Genomic DNA, 17348 nt, shown 5'->3' on the forward strand with positions numbered 1-17348 from the left:
TGAGAACGTAACCTCGCAGACAATATTACTAATGTCTCTTATAGAACATTCTGATATAATAAATAGTAATCCCCATCCAGTTGTCCCTTCTTCCCTGTCTTTCATTCACATATATATCCTCATCTAATGGGCACCCATAATTTATTAATCCATATATTGAAATTCCATGGAAATTGTGGAATCTATTCCTGGGTAGATTTATGGTGGCCATTTTGCCTGGGGGAAGGAGACAGTTTATGTGAATGGAGAGGAGATGTGCTGCATCACTTGCAATCAAGGCAAGAGAATGAGCCCTTAACCTTTTTAATTTATTAATATAGATGTAGCAAAAGACTCCAATCAGGACACTCATATAGAATCCCCTATTCAAGAATAAAATAAAGTTTAATTAAAAACTTTCTCTAATGTTACACCGTACTGTATAGCAAAGCTGAGAAATTGTGACTGGAACTTCTAAATGAACGTGCAAGCTCAGAAGTATTTGGGGAGCCACCTTTCATCCTACTTCAGGTGCCAAGTTCCTATGTTTCCATATAAAAAGGAGAGCTGATTAGTAACCCTGGCCCAGTTTTTAGCTAATGCATAAAATCCCTTTCCTGTAGTTCTCATGCCAAAACACTGAGAGTGCCAGCATAGAAATGCACTTCTGTATAATGACATATAAAAATGTTTCTGAAATCCACATTAATTATTTCCACAACTACCTCTTTGTTCACAAATTTAGTAAATGTATAGTATTAAAAGAAATCAAGCAAATTAGTCATGTCCCTTATGAGTTATATGCCATTCTTTTAAATGGCTTATAATCCTATCTCATGTGTTCCATTCAAACAATTCTTCTAACTATTTTATGTTTTTCAGGTCAGTAGTTTTGAATCTTTCATAGATCTTTTCTTAGACTTTTAGAGAGAAACACATTTAGCCACCTCTGTTACTTCATTAGCTTCAGTGAGTTATCAAAAATATCTGCCACTGACTTTTCTATTTCCCCACACATGCCACAGAACAATTTATCTGAGCCTGGTGCTTTATCATCCTTTAATCATTCTAATTTTGCAAACACTTTATATGATCTGGGGCTCATAAAACTCTTGTATTTCACTTTCACAGAAAATTTATTCCAGACTTTAGGTTATGGCCTACAGCTGCACTCATAAATATCAAGGCAAAGAATTCATTCATGCTAAATTACCTTCCAGAGATGTGCAGAGTTATTCATACCACTCTGAAGAACACCAAAATTCATATTTCTGCCAGATTCCACAAAAATAGAATATACAAGATTGCCAGTTCAAACTTCTTTGCCAATATGTTTTGAAAGCATGGAAAACAGTCAAACTCCACACAGGTCTGCTGCTGAGAACACATTCAAACAGCTCTATTAATGATTGTCAAACTTTAAAACTCTACTTTATCCAGATATACAAATTTTAACTGAAGTCTAAATAGAAGTACTATAAATAAACTCAAGGAGTTGCGGGAAAGTGAAAGCAGGAAATATGATGTCCCCATTGTAAGTACTTATTCCTCATCCTCAGTTTCCAGTCTTTTCGAAAGAATGCTTTCCGCTCTTCATTGGAAATTCCCATACCAAACACAATCAGTCCCAGAAATCTATGGATACTAAACCATGTTCCATAACGATAAAACCTTCCTTAGTTTGAGTCATTTCAAGTAAAAGTGAAGGGATCTTCATCAGTTATCATGTGCCAGTTTTGGTTTTTTTTCCTGTATACTCTTCATAACATTTTAACCTGAAGAAGCAACCATGAATTTATCACCTCCAACTCAGACCTATGGAAAAATTACTTCTTCCTGTTTTCAGATAAACACTGCTTCTAGATAAATGTGAAACACCATAATTTGCGTTAAGTTCAAAAGTTACAAGTAAAATCTATTTTTTAAAAAGAAAATCTAATAGCTTTCAGAAGTGTAATTCAGACCATTTAAATGCATACTGAGAACATCCTTTCCTTTGTTTGACCTAAGTGTGATAAGAAGCCCAGGAAAGTGTCTGAATAAAATTGAAAAATAATAATTGTCAACTTGATTTTCATGCAAGCTCTAAGTTGTGAACGAGCAGAAAATAAAAACAAGTCCCAAAATGCAAAGTACGTAATAGAAAAAATTGAAAAAGCCCCAGCTGTTAACAAAAAACAACCCCGGTAATGTAGTGGGAAGCCTTCATTGCACAGGTGTTAGTGTCAGGTAGAAAACCAATGTATCTGCATTTATTGCAAATTTTCCTCTAGTAACTAATAACAACTTATCCCTGCAGAATGAACATATTTTTTTGATAACATTCATAATTACTTTTATCCTAACGGGGGACAATTTCTATATACTATTAGTCTTTCAACGTTACTAAAATATTTATAGAGAGCAGAAGAATCTGGGGATTGATTCACATAAGAATAGTGTCCAATTTAAAATTAAAGCATCAAACATCACAGCAAATGTTTGGGATATAATCGGTATGTTTATACACTAACGAATACATTGGAAAGGATAAGGTTATATACAACATTAAATAACAGAGCTTTAGCTTATCATTATTATTTAGGGATCATGTGGTGCAAATACTTTTAAATCCAGTACTCTAATTTGCCATGTCTGAAGGTGAGGGTAAACCTACCCAGCAGTATAGCCTGCTTATCCCATGCTGTTTCAGTATGTAGTTCCTTATTTCATTCTCTTCACTCACAGAGCATGAGCAGCAGTAGCAATAAAACTCTGAATGTATATGCCAGTAGAAGGTTTTTATTGCTGTTTCTGCTCTTGTTCCCTGTGAGACCAAGGAAAAAGCGTGTGTGGGGCAGGGGGAAATTCTTGGTTCTTACCAGGGAACTCTGCTTCTGAAGTGATTCAGTGATTACAGTGCTTTTAGGGAACTTACCTTGGTTTGTGTCTGCTTCCCTAACATGAACTCCCACCTTTTTTAACAAGCAATTCTGTACTAATACCCCCAATACTATGATCCATCTTCTTTCATGATCCTTAGGCCATCAGGGACTCCCAGGAATACCTGCGTCCATGCCGACTGTACACAGCAAGTCCACCTGCTGGAGACATTCTATCTGCTGAGGTTCCGCTACCTGACCCTGTTCTAATTCTCCCATGCCTGAGATCCCTTCAAGGTAAAATGGCATGCCTTTCCCCAAATCCATTTTCTTCCTCTTTTTGCAGGTATAGAGCAAAGTACCAATTAAAATTTCTTCATTTCACATGTTTTTAGAGAAATTTCCTGTACAGGATGTGAAATAGATTATATATGGCTATATGAGATTCAAAGCTACAAGACTTTCACAGAAGAGAGTTCGCCAGTAAAAAGAAACACCAAAGACAAAGTGTGTCTTAAAACTTTTAGAGGAGTGAAATTTAGTCAGCAATAAATAAATTCCCTTTGGCAACTATGCAACAAGTTTTTATGCTGAAGGTAAATATATGCACTCTCTCAAACAAACCAATGAACAGCAACAAAAAATAAAGCTGGTTTTTGGTATAGTTTTGGTTTTGGTTTTGTTTTCCAGATACTATTTTATTTCCTGTTTATTCAGAAATAATTGTGCCTTCTCTATTGCCTGCAGTAAAATAGGAATTAAAATTATCTATCTAGCAAGTGCTAGACCCAGGATCATCTCTGATCCCTCCCAGCCATATCTCACCTCTCCCAAGATAGAGTTTGAGATGCTAGATGATGAAGTACCAGATGGGGTAGGACTAAATCTTTCCTTAATTGGCACAAATGTTGTTTGTACAGCCACTCTGACATTTAAAAAAAAAGAGGTAAAATTACCCAAAAGTAAAATGGGATATTGGGGGTAACTAGGGAAAATATTATTTAATTCTTTTCCTTATTGGGTTCGGTGCTTAAATGGCTGCAGCTCATGGCCTGATATCTATTCGGCAGGTATTCACATAAAGTCACATGGTTCACCAGGTGAGTGGCTAATAAGTTATTTAATACAGTATACATCCAGCTAAAGCAGTAAGTTTCTACTTCTTCACTTGTTATTCTTCAGAGAGACAGACTTTTCTGAACTTGTTCAAGAAAAAAAAACCAACATGAGAGGTTCTTCATGATTCCAGATCACCCAAGGAAGCGCTGGACTATCTAACTGTGGGGACTGCTGATCAAGTAGGATAATAATTAGTAGACATGTTTTAGTGTTTGAAGGCAAAACCATCATACCTGAATATTTTTGTTAAACATCATGCAAGTAAAAAGGAAAGAATTTCTACTGTTGCCCTTGAAGCCATTTAGAAAAGAATTTATAGTCTCTGAGCCCCAAGAAGCTGGGGGAAAAGGAAAGAAAAGAACATTATTTTGTCAGAACCTCCTCTTGGGTAAAGGAAAAAAAAAAAGAAAACAAACAAACAAGAAGCTTTTGATTGGCCTTTGCTCTAAAACTTCTACACCTTCATATATGCATGAGCAAAGATATGGTTCCCCAAAGTCTGTAGAACTGTTCAGTTCAGGACAAATTCCCTTCATTTAACCTGGTAAACTTTCAGTAATATTTTCTCTTCTAAGGTACGCAATCCTGGTGCACAATGTGAAGAAGAAAAGAAGGATTTAGTAACCAGAATTTCAATAGCTTGCTTTGTGTACCACAGTTCATGGAACTTCCCAGTACAAATCATCAGGGAATCAAAATACACCACCAGTGAAAAGGACACTATTTCTGATTTCATTTCTATCAGCAGCTATTCAAGGACAACTGTAATAATGTAAAAGTATATCATGAACATTGCAATAGCATAGAGGCTATCCATCTCAAAGTAACATCTTCAAAAGCATTTAGTCATGACAGTCACTGATGGTCTGAACACTCATTTAGATTCAGGGGTGGAGCTGGATGGGGGGGCACTGTGCAGGTTATTGGTAATGTTGCAGGCTCATACCAGCACTGCTGCTTTCCGATCGTAAGACACAGGTTCACTGCACCAAACCAGGCTAATGCATGCCTGTGGGAGGAAAGCTTCTCCTCCTGGGCAAATCCAGGGCTGGATTTTTTGATGTGCAGTATCTTCCTAGGGACAATAAAAATTCCACATGATCCTATGAGAAACTGAGAGGTGTATCTCCACACAGTAAAAAAAGTTAAGGCATAATTGCCTGCTGGCTGCCCCCAGAGGCCAGACACAGTGTAATAAGTTAATTTCTAGTAGCATTCTGTAGGGAGAATATGCAGACAGATAATATAAAATTTTTGATTTTAAAAAAAGACTTTTTTTTTTTCGTGTCACCAGGAGAACAGAAGAGACAGAATTATTAAAAAATAATTTAGTAATAAGTAAGACACCATATTTCTTTTTTTCACAGCCACAAATAATAACTCATGTTCAAATATTTGTCATGTCTGTTTAGGCTGAAAGTGTCTTCTGAAATAAGTATCAGATGTTTGATCTAACAGTATAGTATCATCTACTCTTTGGCTGTAACATCGCCTACACTAGAGGATGAAAAAGTCTGACAAGCCGTGACTACCTACCCAATATAATAAGTGGTCTTTAGAATGGAGTACTTATTACTGTTGTAATAATAATATGTTGTGCAAAGGATATGTAAAACTTAAACCATAAAATTTCCAATATACAGATGTAGAAGAGTAATACCTACTGTACAAATATCAGAAAATATGTAATGGTTATTAATGATTTAAATACAAAAGTGTCATTATTCCCTTGTAATTTATTGACTATTGAATTGGGGGGAGAGGGGGAATAAACAGTATATGGCAACATTTCAGCTGAGGATCAGTCTCTACATAGGGAGACAAATGAAGTGATAGAAATAGAAACATTCATGATAATTAAGGACTATGTAAGAACTTTGTTAACCTTTTTTAAAATGTCCATATCAAAGTAGAATTACAAAAAGAAAAAAGGGGAGGGAAATTAAATATACTGCTAGACTGAGCCAAATCAGTGTTTCTAGGTTTGTAATTTGTACAGTTGCTTGAAATCTGCAAAATTCAAGTTCATTAATTCTTTTCCTTCTCCCAAAAGGACAAAATTAGAAAAAAAACAAAACTAAAAATATTTATGTAGCAGAAATTCTTAAATATTTAATGATAAATGCAAGTAAAAAACCAAGATCTTTCAGACTGTATGTAATCCAAGTACAACCTAAAATCTTCTAAAAAGGAAAAAATTTAGACCAAAAAACCCTTTAATTTCTTACTTTTCAAAATCTGTCAAATATTTGACAAAAAGAAATATTTCCATGAAGTATTTCTAATATGACAAAATATTATTTGGATGAATTATTATTGTTATTGTTATTGTTATTGTTATTTTGTTGAGTATTAATTGGTCACAAAACCATGCAAATTTTATCCATCATATAAGATGCCTTGATAGATTTGCATGGTAAGGGATCAGTGTTCTAGTTGAGGATGGAAATAAAAAAATCACAAAACACTAACAAGTATTGTGGCAGTGTGAGGGACTGAAAGAGCTAACGCCTGTCAATGTCTCAAACATTGTAGCAAACCAAGGCATGGTCTGCGTAGCAACTAGGGACTTCAGTGAGGAGTCAGCGGGCATGGACACAGGGGGCGTGCCGGCGGGTGCACAGTCCCATGTTCTGGCAGACCCTGCATGGCAACGTGGCCGGGGGTCACACAAAGTTTATTTGAGGAAGGGGCTTGCAGCTCCTTGGAAAGTCCCTAAGACCACCACCCCAGTAAGCCGCACATGCTCAGTAGATAAAGAACCATCTGGAATACCACCATATATGTTGAGAACTGTCTAGAATGAGCCCATATATGTCTTCAAGAAGTGTGACCGAGGGCGGAGATTAGACTATAAAAGATACAATTGCAAAGAGCCAGATTGCACGCCCATCGCTGGAGAATTGCCACACTCATCGTCGACACCGTGGGATCCAAAGGTGGTGACTGTCTCTTTTCTTTTTCCCCTCTTTTTCCTCTCTTTCCTCTCTTCTTGTGATTGTTTTGCTAGAACCCACACTGCCTACCGTTACGCCTTCCAGAGTTTGGATTGTTCAAATAAAGCGTTCAAAGTGATCGTTTGGTGTTGTTTCACTTTAATTTAGCCCAGGGGGATCCCAGTACCTCTACAACCCTCTGGTCTGCCCGATCTGGGTCCTAACAGGCAGTATTTGTTTATTCTTGATGCTTACAGATTTTTACAAGTCTCTTAGTAAAGCCTTCCCCTCTCAAAGTTCACAGTCTCTTATCCTTAATCAGAATTACTACTATCATCTATTAGCCCTGGCCATAGGACTGAAATTAGTCTTCATCTAGCAAAATGTTCTTCAGCCACTGTAAACAGAAAAGGAACAGAGTAAAACTACTACTTTCTAATTTTTCACCATGGCTGGAGCTGATATAAGGAGAAAGATAAGACTTTAAAGATCCTCTAAAGATCTCGGGGGAAGGAAATCTAGAGGAAATGAGAATTTAGGGGCAGAATGACTTGTTTTTATCAACAAGAGAAATTAAGAAAGCAGAAAGAAATGTGATGAGCAAGAGACAGAATGAAGGGAAACATCTTGTGAGGAAGAAAAATAAACACTCGATGGGACAGAAGCCTGTGAGAGAAACTGAAGTAATGAAGTAGTAACAAATCTAAAGAGCAAGTGATGCTTGATAAGATGGCTGTGAAGCATACTGGGTACCCAGCCATGATATCAATGACCTTGCAGCTCAGATAATATCATGCCATGAGCCTTTATAAATACCATAACCCCCACCCCCAGTAAGAGACAGGGAAAATAAACAAATTCCCACACTAAATAATAAATTTTCATTTCTATAACTTTAATCATGGAATTTTATTTGTATGTTTAAGCTTGAATTTGAAGCAGTGCAATAATATGGCCTTGTAATTATGCTTCTGCCTGAATTTCTTTTTTGCTTTAGTCAAGCAAAATCCTTAGGTCAGAGCCCATAATTCTTTCTTTATTCACTTGCTCCTACTGTAAGATTTTTCTGTCTTATTTACTTATGTATATATTTATTTGTTTTAGTCCAATATTCAGGTAAAGAATGAACAAAAATAAGGATTCAAAATGAAGTTTGCAATCTAGCACAGAAAAATATGCTAAGTTTTCGGTATCAAACAGAATTTGTAAAGTGCATGGAGGGTCTTAAGCTATCACAGTAAGTAATAAAGCAAATAAATCTTAGTAGAAGTAACACTTTCATTGTGTTATGTAGTGCTAATTATTGGAAATATGAAGCATAAAAATCACTGAATTCTAAATAGTAACTGCAGTTATCTAAACAGTTACAGAACTATAAAGATAACAAGAATTTTCTGCTCCAAAATAGCATTCCTCTCATGATTCACACTGTCCAGTAACATAACAAGCATACATATAAAGCATATGCAAAGACACTTAAATTCTGTGACTTAGGTGTAATACTGCTTCTATGAACATATTACCTAGGTGAAAATCTCACTAGAACCTGTCCTTACCTTATTATACAGATCCAGACCAAACAGCATGTATTCACATGGCTAATCCTGTGGAGGTTTACAAGACCACCTGCAATTGTACATGATTGCAGAATCAGGACTTATTCTTATATTGTAAAAAAAAAAAAAAACAACCCAACCCAAAACCTGTAGAAAACTAAGTACACATTCAAACTGTCCTAAGATATAATAGTAAGAAAATAATTTAGGACATTTCTCAGTATAATTGGTATCTACTACATAAGTATGATGCACCTTTCTATTCTCACGATTCTCTTACAATTGTGCTGCTAGTGAATTCATTCAGGTACCAGTATTTGTTCTTGTCACAATCTTTGTCGTTAGAATAAGATTTTGCATTTCTGAAGCCTAATCTATCACGTTCTAATTCCCCACAAAATAGTGGAAAAGTATCTTCAAAAAGTGTCTCAGAATAAATCCATTTTCATGAAAAAAAGACTTAAATGAGAAAAATTGTGCAAAATTAAACTATTCTCAAGGCAATCTTTGTACTTTAATGAAAACTGAAAATGGAACAAAATTTCTGTAGTTCTATGAAAAAGATGACAATGAGAATAAAAAAAAAGGCATGAAAAAGACAAATTATAAGACTTTAAGCCCCTATTGGTAAGGTTCTAACCTTACTTTTTATTTCAATAGGCTGTTCTTGAGGGTAGACTGAAACTGTGGTTTTGTGGGGTTTTGTTGGGTTTTGGTGGTGGTTTTTTTTTTGTTGAGGGGAACTGGTGGGGGGGTGGTATTTTTTAGAAATACGTTTTTCTATTTTCAAATTATAGTTTATCTGCCACAAAAGGTTTAGGTATCTTATTAGCATTTTATTAATAAATGACTGACTCCAAAGGGATCTTTCTATAAACATAATACTTCATATGGACTGCCACTTTGGGAGACATATAACTTTGAAATCAAATAGTTTGGCCGTATTTGAGAAGCTAGAAGTCAATAGAAAGCATCATAAATCTAAAGTACATGACAATGCTTTAGCAAACATGGAGAATAAAGCTCAGTCTTTGTGTTTGATGAGTCAAAGGCCAGCTTTCTGAATCAAACAAATAAAGTAGTATAGATTTATGAAGCATTTGTAAGCCTTGAATACGGCACTGACCATGTCAAGCTGATGATGCTTCAGGGCTTTCATAAACTTATCAGTTTTCAAGCAGAGAAAAAGTGGGATTTTTGAACCAGGATTGAAAGAACTTAACTTTTTCGCATAACCTAGGAAAATTAGAAGGTTAGAGATTAGCTCTCCAGTCAAAAATCAAAAACCAAAACAAATGGGCAAGAAGGTTCAGATTTGTGGCTAGATCAAAGAACACTGATGCTACAAGTATCTACACAATCCCTCTGTGACTTTACATGCAGGCAGAGTTGGATATGACACACAACTAGGGCCTGACTTACGTTGAGGGGGGTTTGCACCTTCTACTGTTGAGGGAATGGGAAAGGTAAAGATGACAGTGTTTGTGGGAAGAGATACCTCAGAAGGAGTAGTGGTCATGAGGCTGGTTTTTTGAGGCTTCTGCCCTAGCAAATGTAAGCCACAAGGATATTGGGGTTGCAGACAAATGACTAGGCTGCTGTCTCACCTCTGGCCTTAGGTTACACTGTGGAGCAGGATGTGAGGAACTACTGAACATGAATTGGTGGACGTGTCACATGGTTTAGTGGGACTTGGCAGTGTTAGGTTTACAGTTGGACTTGATGATCTTAAAGGTCTTTTCCAACCTAAATGATTCTATGATTCTAAAAAGCTGCCAGAGGTAACTGATAGCATCATGACGAAAAGCTGGGTATCATGGGTGGGTAAGGGGGAGTTACTTGAGCTTTGCACATAGTTGGGGGGGTAGCACTGGGAAACCTTCTGGAGAGCAAAATCTTTTAAGGCCAGCAGTAACCTAGGCAACCATATCAGTAATAACACACAAGGCTGAGATTGCCAATGTAACAGTACCAAAAATACCTAATTTTACTACAGATATGCAAAACCAGGACCAACGTAGAATCACAGTCATCGTAGAACACTTTGGGTTGGGAGGAACCTTCAAAGATCAACTAGTTCCGCCCCCTCTGCCGTGGGCAGGGACATCTATCACTTGATCAGGTTGCTCAAAGCCTCATCCAACCTGACGTTGAACAATTCCAGTGACAGGGCATCCACAACTTCTCTGGGCAACACGTTCCAGTGCCTCATCACCCTCATCATAAAACATTTCTTCCTTATATCTCATCTAAACCTATCCTCTTTCAGTTTAAAACCATTACTCCTTGTCCTATCACTACCAGTCCTGGAAAAATGTCTCTCTCCATCTTTCTTATAAGCCCCCTTTATATATTAAAAGGCTGCAATAAGGTGTCCTCAGAGCTTTCTCTTCTCCAGGCTGAACAACCCCAGCTCATTCAGCCTTTCTTCACAGGAGAGGTGTTCCAGTCCTCTGATCATTTTCGTGGCCCTCCTTGGGACTCACTCTAACAGGTCCAGATCTTTCTTGCACTGGGGACCCCAGAGCTGGATGCAGTACTTGAGGTGGAGACTCACCAGAGCAGACTAGAGGGGCAGAATTACCTCCCTCGATATGGTGGTCACACTTCTTTTTATGCAGCCCAGGATATGGCTAGTTTTCTGGGCTGCAAGCACACATTGCCAGCTCATGTACAGTTTTTCATCCATCAGTACCTCCCAGTCCTTCTCCGCAGGCTTGCTCTCAATCTGTTCATCCCTCAATCTGTATAGATACTGAGGATTGCCCCGACTCAGGTGCAGGGCCTTGCGCTTGGCCTTGTTGAACTTCATGAGGTTAAAAAAAATAAAAGTAATTAGAGGCAGGACTGGGGCAGAGAAAGGGAGATACAAGGGCAATGAAAGGAGGGTAAATAAAGAGTAAGAAGTAAAACAAAGTAAGAAAATAGTGTAACCAAAATCATCTGGAGGTAAATATCTATAGGGTAGCTCTGTGCATGATTGCAGCAGCTGAAGTAGAACAATAAATCAAACCTGTTTCTTTCAGCATATTATATGTGTCAAACTTCCGCAGTCAGGAGGATGGGTGAAGGTGTGGACAAAGATACCATGAGATGGGTGAGTTAAGCATCCCAGTATCACTTTGTCAGGCCTGATGGCTTTGGCATCTCTAGCATCTTCCTAAGAGATGATATGATCATTTTCTACTATTGGCAGTCTCCTGCAGAGTAGGCAATTGGCTGTCTAGAATGGACAGCAGTGGGATGGTAGGGAAATAAACCTTATCCATGCTGAGCTTGACCAACCAGGATGTCAGAAAGGCTGCAGTTTTACCATTTGGAGAAGGTAGACAAGCTAGCATACAGCCGCAGTAGTTAAATTTGTATTTACCATAAAGAAAGGGAAAATGAACCAAGAACAGTGTCCTGTAGAATTTCAGCAGAAAATGGAAACTGAGTTCTCTGAAGGATCCTTCTGAAGTTGGTAAATATGAGTCATGAACACCAAAGGAAAAGAAATGATCTGCAAGTTAACTAAAACATTAAGAAAAAGGAGATTAGAATAAATCAGAGACTTAATCAGAACATAAAAACTAAGAGTGTAGGAAGGAAAAGAGAGTAGGAAGGAGAATAAAGTTGTGGAAACTCTGCAAACAAGAGTTTCAGCTCTGCATCATGATCTTCTCTGTCTGTAGAAGGCAAATACACAGGAGGGAATAGCTGTAGGTGCAGTTGTCAGATCCAGGAAAAGCATACAAACCTTTTTGCAAAGGTGAAACCATATACAAGCAAACAAATAAACAAATGACACAGAAAATAGGACTGAAAGACATTTCTTAGTTCAACCCATCCACAAATTACTAAGTTTCTATCCATCTCCAGTGAGCTGGGGTAGAGTAGATTGGTTTAAATCTTGAGTTAGTTACCTACTGTTAATTTAGTAAAGTTGAGTGAAAAGAATCTGAATCTTAACTTTCAAATTGTTTTTGCATTTAAATTGTGATTCAGAATGTGCTAATACTGAGGAAGTCATATATAAGAAAGCAGTAGCACTTCTAGCCTGAGCACTAAACCAAAACTTTTCTGCCAGTTCCTGCTAAAGAAATTTGCATTAAAAACCTGAAACTAAAACCAAACACATATCAGTCATGAAGGCTGGAGAAAGAAATTGCAACTAAACATGTGAGGAAATTTTATACTTAACTTACTGATATGTCAATTGCAACATAGACCAATACCCAGAGAATAGGTAGACTAATTCCCACATTCAAGAAATCATCTAGAGCAGGTTAAATTGTTCCACTACTGTCCACATAGACTGTAAAAACACTAAAAAAGTAACATTCAAAGAAATTCGGAAAATTGAGAAAGTCTGAGACAGAAAAGCCCATACAAGAAGAAAAGTGGACAATCTTTTGCCAGTGTGTACCCCATAATATGGAACATATGTGAAAGAGTCAGTTAAGAGACAGTATTTAGAGGCATTGCAAATGTTTATAAAAGGAGAGCCTGAATCAAATAAGCTTTAGGAAAATGCTAGGAAGTAGTCCAACCTAGAGGATAACGAAGGAGTCCAAATGTTACTCTGGACCTGTATAGGATTGGATCTTTTAATTCTATGTTAAGATACAAACCCAGACAGCAACCAAAGATGTCTAGAACCTAACATTGCTCCCTAAAAGCTTGTTTATAAATAAATAAATAAATAAATAAATCAACAAATAAAAGCAAAACTAATGAGCAGTAACAGATAGAGGAAAGTAATAAACTTGATGCTTTAAAGACTATTTCACAGTTCCTTTTCACTGCATAAATTTCTAAAATGGTTTTTAAGGAGTGGGAGAAGAAAGCAACATCTACTCTTTTTGACTGGTTTCCTAAGGAAAGGAGAACTATGTGGTCATGCTATCTACAGACTCACTTCAGTAACTTTTTGATTCACTTACCCATTTTGAACATACCTGATGAGGCCTCAGAACTAATTCAATTTTTACACATTTTTTGATTATAGAAGGAAAAACCTAAATGAGTGGCTCACTGAAGGCAAGTCAAGCAGAACCCAGCCCTTATAAGCTTCTGTTTAGTGCAGCTGGCCACTTAGCATATTTGCAAATTTGAACTCTGCAGTAGACTTCGGTCTCTTGTATGCTGCCTTTCCTCAGAGACTAGAGAGGAAGAATAAGATACTCTGTAATGGTACAGAGTACTGAGAAATAGTTGCAAGGTGTCCTGGTTTTGGCTGGAATAAAGTTAATTTTCTTCCTAGTAGCTGGTATAGTGCTGTGTTTTGGGTTTAGGATGAGAATAATGTTGATAACACACTGATGTTTTAGTTGTTGCTAAGCAGTGTTTATACTAAGTCAAGGATTTTTCAACTTCTCATACTGCCCTGCCAGGGGAGGCTGGGAGTGCACAAGAAGCTGGGAGGGGACACAGCCAGGACAGCTGAGCCAAACGAGCCAAAGGGATGGTCCATACCATATGATGTCATGCCCAGTATATAAACTGGGGGGCACCGTGGCTCAGGGATTGGCTGGGCACCGGTCAGTGGGTGGTGACCAATTGTACTGTGCATCACTTGTTTTGTATTTTCTATTATTATTATTATTTTCCCTTCCTTTTCTGTCCTATTAAACTGTCTTTATCTCAACCCATGAGTTTTACTTTTTTTTTTTTCCAATTCTCTCCTGCATTCCACTGTGGGCGGGGGGGGAGTGAGCGAGCTGTTGTGTGGTGCTTAATTGCCGGCTGGGGTCAAATCACGACACAAAGCCATAGGAAACCAGACTTTATAAGATAGCCAGTTGTAACTTTTTTTTTTTTTTTTAAATGACTGGGAAAATAGCAATGTTATGCGTAGTTTTTTCCCCAAGAGGCCTTATTACAATTTTTGGATTTGTAATTAATGCAAGCTTGATAAGCTTTTAATTTTCTTTTTTCTTTTTTAAATGTGCCATCACAAATAAGGCCTGGTGAGAAATCATGATGTTTAATGGTATAAGAAAATAATTAATGTTAAATATGCTGCTATACGTATGCATTATTTAATTTCTTTGAACCTTTGGAAGCTAGACATACTATTTCAAATATTTTCTAAAACTCCTTGTAACATGTAGACACATTATATATCAATTATATCTGATAGAGAGTAAACTATAATACTACATTTATTTGTTTAACATTCAGACACTATATTTTATTGGTCTGTTTTATGCACTTTTTTTTCTTTTTGGAGTCTGAAAGAATTCTCACTGAAACAGAAACAAAGTTATTTATTTTTCTTTTTTGTTGTTGTTGATTTTGTTTTGTTTTGAATGGACTCGAAGGTTAGGCCAATAAGTGGAAAAGAAAAGAGGATTTATTTGCCCACAGCAAGGCTGCCAAGTATGGCCAACCAATATTATGATAGATCATCGTTCATAAAATTAATCCACTTGGACAAGGTATGCAGAGGAGGAACATCCTGAGTGGACAGAAGACATACGAACTACACACTCTATAAAACTCCCTCAATTTTGGTTCATAATCACCCTCCTGTCTTGAGGCTGAATATGAGTTCTACAAAGACAAGCTGTTTTTTGAATCAAGACTTGGATAATGCATGTTCATGCTTAGAGAGTATGGGAAGAAATGGAAAAGAGGGAGAGCAGTGCCTGGGAATCTGTCACTGAGGCTGAACAGTAGATAACTTTATGCATGAAGAGTATGACTTGAAGAGTATCTGATACTCAGTCCTAAAGAGAAGCAATCTGAATCAGCCAAAAGCTAGTGAATGTAGTCATACATTTTATTTTAAAGTGAGGTGAGCCAAAACATGAGTATGTTAACTATAAGCTCATAAAACCCATGCCTGAGGTACTTATCTAAGACTCACAGATACGCTCAGAAAGTCTATTAGGCATCACTTCCAAAGGACTGAACTATACAGTAGATTCTGCTTCATCTTGCATCTCATGAATTTGCACCAATAACATGGTTTGATAGATTTGTCCAATTTTAAATTTTGGTTGAAAATTGCCTTTCAAATCAATGCATTCATCAGGATGTCTGTTTATATTCACAGAACGATCAATGACTCAGATGAGTGAAAACCAGAAGAAAAGGCTGTGGAGCTAAGTCTGGAGGTAAAATCTTAAGGTAAAAACATTTTTTTTTTCCTGACATTAAAATACATTGATGGGATAAATAAGAGGATTGTAATAAAAATATAGTACAACATTTTCAGAAAGAACACAGAGAGATAACAGGAGAAGATCTATGAAAGGTACAATATGCTTCTGCATCGATGTTCTGAATACAGAGGAAGACAGGCCTCTTAGAGATTCATAGGTAATGATTAATGTGGAAAGAATATAGGCAACCTCACCATAAGAGCAGTTACTATCATTGTGAATAACTAACAAAATCATCAAAAGCATAAAACTTGCAAGGGATTGTAACTACTCATTCCTGAGGGATCTCTGAATGTAGCAAATGCAGATGGTTCTTGACCCAGCAAATTCTTTGAATGACTGACTTCGTGATAAGATATGTTTCTGGGTTTTTTTTATATACAGAACATTAAAAGCAATTAGAAAGGAAAAATTCTATCTTGCTGAATACCTCAATGAGAATAAGAAATGTTAAGAGAATGAAAAAGAAATAAGAATACATTATATGATACTCAAAAAATGAAGAAATTTGAACATCAGAATTAAAAAAAAAAATCTGAGAAGATAGTTTTACAGAGCACCAGAGAATTGCAGGAAAACAGACATTAAGAGACCTCAAAAATACATTAGTAGCAGCAAAAACACATATATTCCCCCAAAAGAAATAATATTCACGTACTTGTTGATTAAATAATGAACTCTTCATTGATCTGAAAAAGAACAAGGAAATATACATAGGGCAGAAACAAATTCAGATTACTAAAGGGTCTAAAGAAACAGTGCAGAGAAGCAGGGGGGAAAAAAAACAATAAAAAGTTCAAGACATGAAACAACATGTGCAACTAACATTTAAGAGATAAAAGCAGCTTTTTGTCAATATATAACTATTAATTGAAAGATGAATTGCTGATATATTTTATTTCTGATAGACAAAAGACAGAGTGTTTAATTTTCATTTCCATCATTCTTCATTAGAAGACCTTAATGTATTGCAGACAGTTAACACAATTCATACCACTATGAGGTTCTGATCTTACAAGCTAGAGTTTGCTGAAATGAAGTGGAAGTTTTACAGTTGGCTGGTACTCCTAAACTTGATTGTTGCCATTCTTAAAAATGTTTGAAACAATCTTTTCTTTGTGAAAAATGGTCAAGACATCTTGGAAAAGGGCAAACACAATTATTATCTTCAAAATGAAAGATATAAAGGCAAAGAATTATAAATCAGTCATCATCAATTCAATATTACCAATAATCAATAACTCAACTTTTTGTAAAGCTCTAGAAAATAATAAGCAGTGTGGCAAACACAATTTCCTAAAAGAAAAAAATCATGCTAAACCAGCATATTTTTATTCTACAGCAGATAAGTAGTCCTTTTCAATGAAGAAAAAGTAATAGATCCATCATATCTTTGTTTGATAACATCTTACATGAGATTTCCACAGCAAGGCTGGGAGGGAATAGTAACATAATATTGATGGAAGTCTTTTGACGTGGATAAAAACTTGTATGGTCATTATTTCTAACTACTGTCTTAGAATCATTTCATGGAGTCAATTAGGTTGGAAAGACCCTTAAGAGCATCGAGTCTAACCATAAGTGTCTCAATACAGTTTGCTACCAAAATGGAAGAATGGCGCAAAGAGGGGAACTACAAGTAGTTTCTCCTAAGTGATGGATCAGTGAATATCTTTATTAAACTTGCAGATGGTATAGAGCTAAGAGGGACTGCATACGTATTCAAAGGCTGGATTTGATCTCAGA

The sequence above is a fragment of the Gymnogyps californianus genome, chromosome 1 (genome assembly GCF_018139145.2).
Source record: "Gymnogyps californianus isolate 813 chromosome 1, ASM1813914v2, whole genome shotgun sequence".
Classification (NCBI taxonomy): Eukaryota; Metazoa; Chordata; class Aves; order Accipitriformes; family Cathartidae; genus Gymnogyps; species Gymnogyps californianus.